Source organism: Berghia stephanieae, chromosome 2 (assembly GCF_034508935.2).
Source record: "Berghia stephanieae isolate SIO BIC M18660-M18661 chromosome 2, UCSD_Bste_1.3, whole genome shotgun sequence".
Taxonomy (NCBI): Eukaryota; Metazoa; Mollusca; class Gastropoda; order Nudibranchia; family Aeolidiidae; genus Berghia; species Berghia stephanieae.
The window spans coordinates 12,295,106-12,305,105 of record NC_088361.1 but is presented as its reverse complement, the minus strand read 5'-3'; the positions used below and the strand labels follow the sequence as shown (position 1 = coordinate 12,305,105).

General features: G+C 39.2%; 4 non-coding genes across 4 annotated transcripts; all 4 read left to right on the top strand.

Annotated features, from left to right (window-relative positions):
* Positions 1 to 3,597: 3,597 nt before the first annotated feature.
* Trnar-ucu (transfer RNA arginine (anticodon UCU)) lies at positions 3,598 to 3,670 on the top strand. The gene has a single exon. It is a non-coding gene; the product is annotated as a tRNA-Arg (tRNA).
* Positions 3,671 to 4,494: 824 nt separating this feature from the next.
* Trnar-ucu (transfer RNA arginine (anticodon UCU)) lies at positions 4,495 to 4,567 on the top strand. Its single transcript has one exon. It is a non-coding gene; the product is annotated as a tRNA-Arg (tRNA).
* A 1,754-nt stretch (positions 4,568 to 6,321) lies between these two features.
* On the top strand, positions 6,322 to 6,394 carry Trnar-ucu (transfer RNA arginine (anticodon UCU)). The gene has a single exon. It is a non-coding gene; the product is annotated as a tRNA-Arg (tRNA).
* Positions 6,395 to 8,589: 2,195 nt separating this feature from the next.
* Trnar-ucu (transfer RNA arginine (anticodon UCU)) lies at positions 8,590 to 8,662 on the top strand. The gene has a single exon. It is a non-coding gene; the product is annotated as a tRNA-Arg (tRNA).
* Positions 8,663 to 10,000: the final 1,338 nt, after the last annotated feature.

The following is a 10,000-nucleotide window of genomic DNA, read 5'->3' as shown; positions in this document are numbered from 1 at the left end:
TCATTGAATTTATCTATGCTGAAACTTTAATTTAATTCTCAATGGATTCCAAGTATTGTAATGTTTTCCGTGGAATGATCAGGAGATGTAAAGGAAATGGAGAAGTTGTGGTAGAAATAGTAGTAGTAGTAGGAGGAGGAGGAGTTGTAGTGGTGGTAGTAGTAGTAGTAGTAGTAGCAGTAGTAGTAGAAGAGGAAGAGGAAGAAGAGTAGTAGTAGTAGGTGGAGAGGAAGAGGAGGAGGAGATGAGGACGAGATGAGGAGAAGAAGAAGAAGAAGAAGAAGAAGAAGAAGAAGAAGAAGAAGAAGAAGAAGATGAAGATGAAGAAGAAGCTCGGGTGGAGTAAGAGGGACATGATCATGAGTTGTAGTGGTATGTTGCTTTTAAAATGCATAGATTACCTGAAAACAAAACAATAAATATCTATGGTTGGTCAAGAACAACTCCCTCCCCAATACAGTCTTCTTTCTTGTCCATCGCCCCTCCCCACACCCCACACCCGCCTCTCCCCACACCCGCCTCTCCCCATACCCCACACCCCACAGCCCACACCCCGCCCCTCCCCACACCCCGCCCTTCCCCACACCCCACACTCGCCTCTCCCCACACCCCACAACGGCCTCTCCCCACAGCCCACACCCCGCCCCTTCCCACACCACAAACGCCATCACCATCATCATTTGACCGACGACTTGTTAACAAACAACAAATCTATAAACGCCACCGGGTAAACAACATTCTTATTCATTGACATTTCTGACCGGAAATCAGTGGTCATATCTCACCATAATTACTGGATAAGCAATGGTGGGCACTACTTAGTCACAGACTACTTATCCTACAACCATTGAGTCAAGATTTCCTCCATGTTTCAACACAGTCGCCATGTTGAAATTTGGAGTTACCTGCCCTTTGATGACCATTCCTAAGCAACCGAGTCAACACAAATTATCTCCCATTATCGTGTGTAATCTGGGATTGACTACCTGCCCCCGTTAGAGCATCTATCGTCGTAAGGGAGGTCCCGGGTTTAATCCTCATTACGTTATGTCGACAGCTATCTCCCACTGCGATCTATGTTGACACCCCCGCTAATCCTGCTGGCACACCAAACCCTACGGTTGGACATAACAATTCCATGAGTTTTTGCATAATGATGTCATTCTGTCATTGGTGTACGGTATGGAACGGGTCTCCGTATGGATCTCCTAACCATGTTAACCGCCGTACTCTGGAAAACCATGGATTTAAAAATTTGGCCGAAAAACTCGTCCTACCTATTATTTTATTATATCGATCGGTTTAAATGGCCCCCATCTTGGCAAAAAAATCTCAAACCTGGGACTTCGCGAAGTCTATAATAATAAAGTCCCAGATTTGAGAGTTTTGCCAAGATGAGGGTCTTGACATCGATCGATATTTGAAGGTCGAGTTTTCTGGCCAAATTTTCCAGTTAAGGTGAAAATCATATTGCTGCCAAATTAATCCTGACTGGAATGTCAGCCTGACCAAGTGGATTTTGGAGGGGGGTTTTTTGGTCCCCCTTAACGTGAGATGAATTTGACTGGAATGTTGTTGACGTCTTCGGGTGCCATTGTATACTTGACAAGATTTCGCCAAGTCTATAGGAATTGACACAAAATTGGTGTTGTATCATGATGATAATGATGATGATGATGATGATGATGATGATGATGATGATGATGATGATGATGATGATGAATAAAAATTACAATAATGATAATAATAATAATAATAATAATAATAATAATAATAATAATAATAATAATAATAATAATAATAATAATAATAATAATAATAATAATAATAATTATAATAATAATAATAATAATAATAATAATAATAATAATAATAATAATAATAATAATAATAATAATAATAATAACAATAATAATAATAATAATAATAATAATAATAATAATAAGATCATCAATATAGATAGAAACTAGTGCCGCGCTGAGGACCGGTCCAAGGACCGGTCCCACGGTCTTTTAGCTGTGAACCGAGGATCGGTCCGATAGGGAAGACCGGCGGCGGTCCTCACTTCTTATCACCTTTCCACGGTCTCGCGCCATACTAGGCTACTTCCCCAGCGATTCGTTGCCTCGGTTGCCTATCTTCCACCAATCACCACCCATCCCACTTAATTAATCGCACCCACCCCCCTTTGCCATACACTAAACGACACAGACGACCATACAGGCAGACGACCACCAACCTCCACTCCGCAAATCGCCCTTTCGTGTGTGAGATGGGGGGAACAGGAGGCGCACGCCTTGGACGATTCCATTATACGGGGTAAATTTCAAAATTTACTACACCATAATGATCGCAATGACAATGATCTATGGTGAAGGCATGACCCCTCTTCTCTAATGGGTTATTGTTTGAAATGTATGTGACTACTAAAGATGTGTGTGTTTGTGTGTGTGTGTGTGTGTCGAACCTAGCAAGTAGCAAATCCGATTTTTTGTTTTCTTTTGTCCATCTCTTGTCACCACTCCTTTCTATCGCAGTGTTGTCATTAAAAATAATACAATAATATTAAAATTTCGTTTGGTGTTTTTACTAATCAAATAATATGAGTTTCATTAGTTTCTTCCTTCCAAAAAACCCAGTTATAACGTCTGAATTTTAAAAAAGTCCAATAGAATATTTGGGGACCCCGATAGCTCAGTTGATAGAGCACTCTCTTTATACGCAAAGGGCCAGAGATCGATCCCGGGTGCAGTCGAGTTTTTTCTGAATCCCTGTCTACTCAGCGATGAATGGGTAGCTGAGTTTGTTAGATCTGGCGAAAAGTCACCATCGACCCCTCTTATTACCTCATCCATCCCCTCTTATTATAACTTCACGTCTCTCTCTTACTCTTCAATGCTCGCTGCCCTCTAATGTGTGTGTGTTGGGGGGAGGGGGGGGGGGTAGGAGTTGCGTGTGTGTATCAACGCCACGAACAACTCGATCAACGCCTTGGGCGATGCCATTATCTCCGTTAATAGGGATAAATTTCAAATTTTATTAAATTATCGAAGTAACAATGAAGTACGGTGAGCAAATAAAGAAGGCATCACCCCTCTTCTCTAATTAGGTTACAATTTGAAATGAGTGTGACTACTCCGTGTGTTTTACTCCTGTAGACCACGGTTTTCATCGTTTAGCGGTCTTTAACGGTTCAAGAATGAACGATCCCACGGTCTCAAAGGTCAAACCGGTTCGAATTTCCAACAGTCTCTCAGGAATGTTCAATGTCGAAAAGGACCGGTCCTTGCGGTCTTCATTTCCCAAGGACAGCTTGCCAAGGACCGCCCCGCACTAATAGAAACTAATATCTACGGACACACTACACCAAGCCATACTTTCATAGCATGGCAAAGATCCCAACAAAGAGAGTAAAACAACGGCATTAGCTTGTAAAGTGTACCAATGCTACCAACACCTGTGACAAGATCAACCCTGAAGCGCCAATTAATAATTAAATCTAAAGATAAAACAGTATACCACCTGACAGAGAGCCCGAGAGTAACCAATACAATACACAAACTGTTGATAAAGAATAATTCATTCATACGCTATCAAGTCCCTATAGCGCAGTGGATAGCGCGCTGGACTTCTAATCCAGAGGTCGTGGGTTCGAATCCCACTGGGGATGGGACATTGAATTTTGGTTTTGTTTTTATTTTTATATAGTTTATTGTATTATAGGGTTTTATTTATTATGTTGGGTGTTCTTGGGTTCTTGGTTGCTTTTTATTATTATTTTTTTATTTTTTTGGGGGTTTTTTTTGTTTCTATTCTGGTTTTGTTTTAGATTTTTTTTTCTTTTTGTTGATTTTTGTCTGTTTGTTTTGTTTTTTTTGGTTATTTTTGTTTTCATCTTTTATCCTCTCTTTTTCAGTTTTGGTTGTTGTTTTTTGGGGGGGGGGGGTGGTTCTGTTTTGCGGGGGAGGGTTTTCTTTGGTGGTGGTGGGGGGGGGGGGGTTGTGTTTGTTTTTCAGAATTTCATATTTTTCTACTCAACTACATGGATTCATCATGGGAAGATTTGAAGTTACAAAATATTCAGCGTTTTAGCTCTGTGAAGAAAACAAGACAAATATATTATTTCCTCCTAAGCCACAAAATAAATGACCAATTCTTTCAGTATTACCTGAAATATGTAAATTGGAACAAGTAAATCTTGAAAGTCTGACCTCCCAGATACCGGTTCCGATAGCGGTAGACACGCGGGTTCTCTTTTCGGAGACGAACCGTCATGCACCTGACCGAGTGAACACCACAATAGTCTAATGGGGTTGATAAAGGACAAGCGGCTGTGAGCGACCAAGTCCATAGCTCAGTGGCTAGCGCGCTGATTACGATCACATGAAAATTGACCGACACGCGGGCGCTCAATTAGAAGACATGATACACTGAACAGAGAGTACACCTGCTGTGTAACTCTGTTGATAAAGAACAATCATTGCGTGTTATCAAGTCCCCATAGCGCAGTGGATAGCGCGCTGGACTTCTAATCCAGAGGTCGTGGGTTCGAATCCCACTGGGGATGGGCCATTAATTTTTTTTTAATTTTTTTTAAAGTTTAGTTTATTGGATTGTAGGGTTTTATTTATTATGTTGGGGTTCTTGGATTCTTGGTTTCTTTATTGTTTTGTTTCTGGGTTTGTTTTTTTTTTTTTTGTTTTTTTGGTATCTATTCTGTTTTTGTGTTGGATTTATTTTTTCTTTTTGTTGGGTTTTTTTTTCTGTAATGTCTGTTTTGAATGATTGAATGAATTTATATAGCGCCTAGATCCAAAATGTGCTCAGATCACTTTACAATGCAAATAGAATACAACAATAAATTGATAATTTAAGCATAAAATCTATCATATTGGAATAGCATTAATCAATTTGTAATTTGTTTTCATCTTTTATCCTCTCTTTTTCAGTATATTTTTTTTTTTGTTTTGTTTTTGTTTTGTTTTTGTTTTTGTGTTTTTGTTGTTTGTTGTTTTGGTTTGTTTTTGTTTGTTTGTTTTTTTGTTTGTTTTTTTTTTGTTTTTTTTGTTTTTTTGGGGGGGGGGGGGCGGGGGGAGGGAGTGTTCTGTTTTGAGGGGGGAGGGTTGTGTTTTTCTTTGGGGTTTTTTTTTTTTTGGTAGTTTATTTATTTGTTTGTTTTGTTTTTTTTTTGTTTTTTTTTTGCTTGTTTGTTTGGTTTTTTTTGTTTGTGTTTTTAAGCATTTCATATTTTTCTACTCAACTACATGGATTCATCATGGGAAATTTGAAGTTACAAAATATTCAGCGCTTTTGCTCTAAGTAGAAAACAAGACAGGTATATTATTTCCTCCTTAAGCCACCAAATAAATGACCGAAATCTTTCAGTATTCCCTGAAATATGTAAATTGAAACAAGTAAATCTTGAAAGTCTGACCTCTCAGATACACGGACTGGGTTCGGATAGTGGTCAATCCGCGGGATCGCTTTTTGAAGATGTACCGTCTGTGCACCTGACCGATAGTACACCAAATGGACATAGACTACATCCGTTTAACTCTCTCCCTACCATTTATTTTCAGAATTTTACCCGAAATGTGCGGCTATGTGGTCTTGTGGTATGACACTCGCTTTCGGATTGGAAGGTCCTGGGTTCGAGCCTCGCGCTCGGCGCATAGTTGAGTCCTTAGAAAAGGCTCTTTACTCACATTCTCTCACCGTACTCAGGTGTAAAATGAGTACCTGGCCGTTAACAGGGCTGTCTTTGTCCGAAAAATTGCAATATCGCCTAACAAGCGTCATGTCCCGTCCTACATGTTAAATGTTGCTGTTTGTCAGGGACCCCTTGTAAAGTGCTTTGAGCACATTTAGTGGATAATGCGCTATATAAAAGCTCTTTATTTATTATTTAAATGTCATACTCACACAACACAAAAAATAGATTTTTTCAAATAGATAGTAACGAGTATATTCTATATTTTGATCAGAAAAATGAGCCCTGCAACACAATGTCGAGTTTTTATGGCTATAACTATAATTATAGATAACAAAATGAAATCAGAGTAAGAAAATTGTCGGTAACATCGTATCAAATGTGACAATTTTCCTATGGGAGAGGGATAACTGGGTAGATAAAAGACAATTGTGAGCTACCAAGTCCATAGCTCAGTGGATAGCGCGCTGATTACGATCACAGTAAAACTGATCAACCCGCGTGCGCTCAATGACAGGACATCCCAACACCTGACCGAGAGTATTCCTAAAATGGACATACATCTGTTGTTTAACTGTGTTGATAAAGAACAATTCATTGTGAGTAAACAGGTCCCCATAGCGCAGTGGATAGCGCGCTGGACTTCTAATCCAGAGGTCGTGGGTTCGAATCCCACTGGGGATGGGACATTGGTTTTTTTTTTTTTTTTTTTGTTTTTTTTTGGTCATTGAATTGTGGGTTTTTATTTATTATGTTGGGGGTTCTTGGTTTCTTTTCTTTTCTTTTTTTTTTTTTTTGTTTCTGTTTTTTTTTTAATATTTCTTCTCTGTTTTTGTTTTGGATTTTTTTTTCTTTTTGTTGTTGTTTTTTTTTTCTGTCATTTTTGTTTTCATATTTTATCCTCTCTTTTTATGTGCGGCTATGTGGTCTAGTGGTATGACACTCGCATTAGGATCGGAAGGTCCTGGGTTCGAGCCTCGCGCTTGGCACATAGTTGAGTCCTTGGAAAAGGCTCTTTACTCACGTTCTCTCACCGTACTCAGGTGTAAAATGTACCTGGCCGTTAACAGCGTTGTCTTTGTCCGAAAAATTGTAATATTGCCTAACAGGCGTCATGTCCCGTCCTACATATGTTGCTGTTGACCAGGGACCCCTTGAAAAGCGCTTTGAGCACATTTAGTGGAATGTTGCGCTATGTTATAAAGCTCAATTTTTTGTTAAAATTTCAGTCTAGGTTGGTTTTGTTTTTGTTTTGTTTTTTGTTTTGTTTTGTTTTGTTTTGTTTTGTTTTGTTTTGTTTGTTTTTTTGTCTTTTGGGGGGGGGGTGTACTGTTTTGAAGGGGGAGGGTTGTGTTTTTCTTTGGGTTTTTTTTTTTTTTTTTTTTTTTTTTTTGTTTTGTTTTTTTTTTTTGTTTTTTTTTTTTTTTTTTTTGGGGGGGGGGGGGTTCCTTTTTTCAGAATTTCATATTATTCTTTTACTCAACTACATGGATTCATCATGGTAAATTTGAAGTTACAAAATATTCAGCGCTTTGGCTTTTGCGTCGTGGAACGTTCGCACCATGTATGAAGCAGGAAAAAGCTTTCAAGCTGTGACTGAGATGAGAAGATACAGGCTGCATATACTTAACAAACAAAGTATTGGACTGGAACCCTCAGGGCAGAAGATCACGGGGAAGGCCACGAGGAACATGGAGAATAATTAAAGAAGCTGATATACAGAGAAGTGGTAAGATCTGGAATGAGATTTTATAAAGTTAGCTCGGGATAGAGAAGGATGGAAACTGTTTGTCTGTGGCCTATACCCTGACCCAGGGTGAAAAAGGCAATGATGAACAAATGATGATGATGGCTTTTTCTCTACGTAGAAAACAAGACAAGTATATTATTTCCTCCTTAAGCCACCAAATAAATGACCGAAATCTTTCAGTATTCCCTGAAATATGTAAATTGAAACAAGTAAATCTTGAAAGTCTGACCTCTCAGATACACGGACTGGGTTCGGTAGTGGTCGACCCTCGGGATATCTTTTTGAAGATGTACCGTCTGTGCACCTGACCGAGAGTACACCAAATGGATATACATCCGTTTAACTGGGTCGATAAAGGACAATTAATTGACTGTGAGCTACCAAGTCCATAGCTCAGTGGATAGCGCGCTGGTTACGATCACATGAAAATAGGATTCAACAGTCTGATGCCACGTCGACCAGCAACGAGCAGTTTGGTTCTAAACAAAGAAAATTGGTGCTTTTTATTCTATATGCTGGCTAGAACTTTTTCGCATGTCATGTGATAAGGATGTATAAAAGTAAAAACACGATCAGATTTATAATGTTTTTCTCCTCTGGATACAGTTTAAGGGCGTCCGCCATTGTTCCGATAGTTTAGAACCAGTTACTAAGTTACCATGCATCATTACGAGGGAAGTGACGTTACAACTGTTGAATTCTAATGATCGATCCGCGGGCGCTCAATTGGATTCAGTAGTCTGATGTCACGCCGCCCGGCAACGGCGGCCATCTTGGTTCTAAACAAAGAAAATCATTACTTTTTATTTTTCATGCTGGCTAGAACTTTTCATATGCCTTGTGATCAGAATGTGTAAAAGTCAAAACATGATAAATTTATGGGGGTTTTTTTTTTCCCTCCGGATACGCTTTTATGCTCGCCGGAGAAATATATCATATGGGCGTCCGCCATTGTTCCGATAGTTTAGAGCCAGTGTTACTAAGTTACCATGCGTCATTAGGAAGGAAGTGACGTTACGACTGTTGAAGAGTATTAGAGGATATACACCTGACCGAGAATACACTTCAAATTGACATACATCTGCTGTCTAACTCTGTTGATAAAGAACAATTCATTACGAGCTATCAAGTCCCCATAGCGCAGTGGATAGCGCGCTGGACTTCTAATCCAGAGGTCGTGGGTTCGAATCCCACTGGGGATGGGAACATTTTTTTTTCGTTTTTTAGTTATTATATTCTGGTCCGTGTATTGTTGTTCTTGTTTTGTTTATTTTATTGGGGTTTTTTTAAAGATTTTTTTTTATCCGAGAGTTTTGTTTTGTTTGTTTTTTTGGGGGGGTTTTTTGTTTTTTTTTTTTTTTTTTTTTTTTGTTTTTGTTTTTTTTTTTTTTGTTTTTTTTTTTTTTGTTGCTTTTATCTGGTTTGGATTTTCTTCATTGGATTTTTCTTTTCTCCTTTTAAAAAAAATATTGTTTGCTTCAGTTGCTTTGTTTTTCCGTTGTTTTCAAATATTCAACTTATAATAAAATAGAGTATTTATATAGCGCTTAACATGCTTAAGGCGCTTTACAAGGGGTCCCTAACCAACAGCAACAAATAGCATATAGAATGAGACATGAGACCAGTTTGGCGATATTACATTTTCTTTTCCAACAGAGACCACGCCTTTTAACCCTCTCCTAACCAACTATAGGAAAATCGTCACATTCGTTACGACACAACCGACATTTTTCTTATTCAAATTTCTTTTGTACATCATAACATTTTTAAAAAATATACAGTGTGTTGTAGAGCATGTTTTGCTAAAGAAATTATTTATCGCAAGAACTTTACTGCTATTACGTTTGAGTGACAAAAATACATTTTTGTGTTAGTTGGGTGTGAAGTTTTGGGGAAAAGCCTGAAAATGGCTGGTAAGGAGAGAGTTAGCGGCCGGGTACTCATTTTACACCTGAGTACAGCTAGGAAGATGTGACTTGTTCAATGTCACGCGGCGCAAAAGGAGGGAATCGAACGACGTTAACTTCGGGTTTCGAAGCAAAGACTCTGACCCCTACAACCACTACTACCTCTACCACCACTACCACCACTACCACTACGACAACCACCACCACCTACCACCACCACCCATGACCACCAATACCACCACGACATCCACTACCACCACGACCGCCACCACCACCCAAGACCACCACCAACTTTACTACACCAGCTTAGGAGGGCAGCAACAGCTAACCAAATCTGTTTTGACGGATATCAGAAATAAAGAACTCAACAATACCCCAAATCCTATGACACACAGATCAGATTTCACGTTTCTATTCTTCTAAGCTTCCAAGCTCAACCTCCGAGCATTAATATTATTATTACAATAAAGAATAGGAAAGCATAGGGAACATGGATTGTTAAAAAAAGAACCCAGCTCGCCTTTCGCCTGCCTTTTGTGAGGAACGCTCTCAAGTGCCTTTGGTATGCAGACGCGTACGGGCGGTCGGGAATTGGGAAAGGTGAAAAACTAAACCGCCAGCTCAACGGAACGA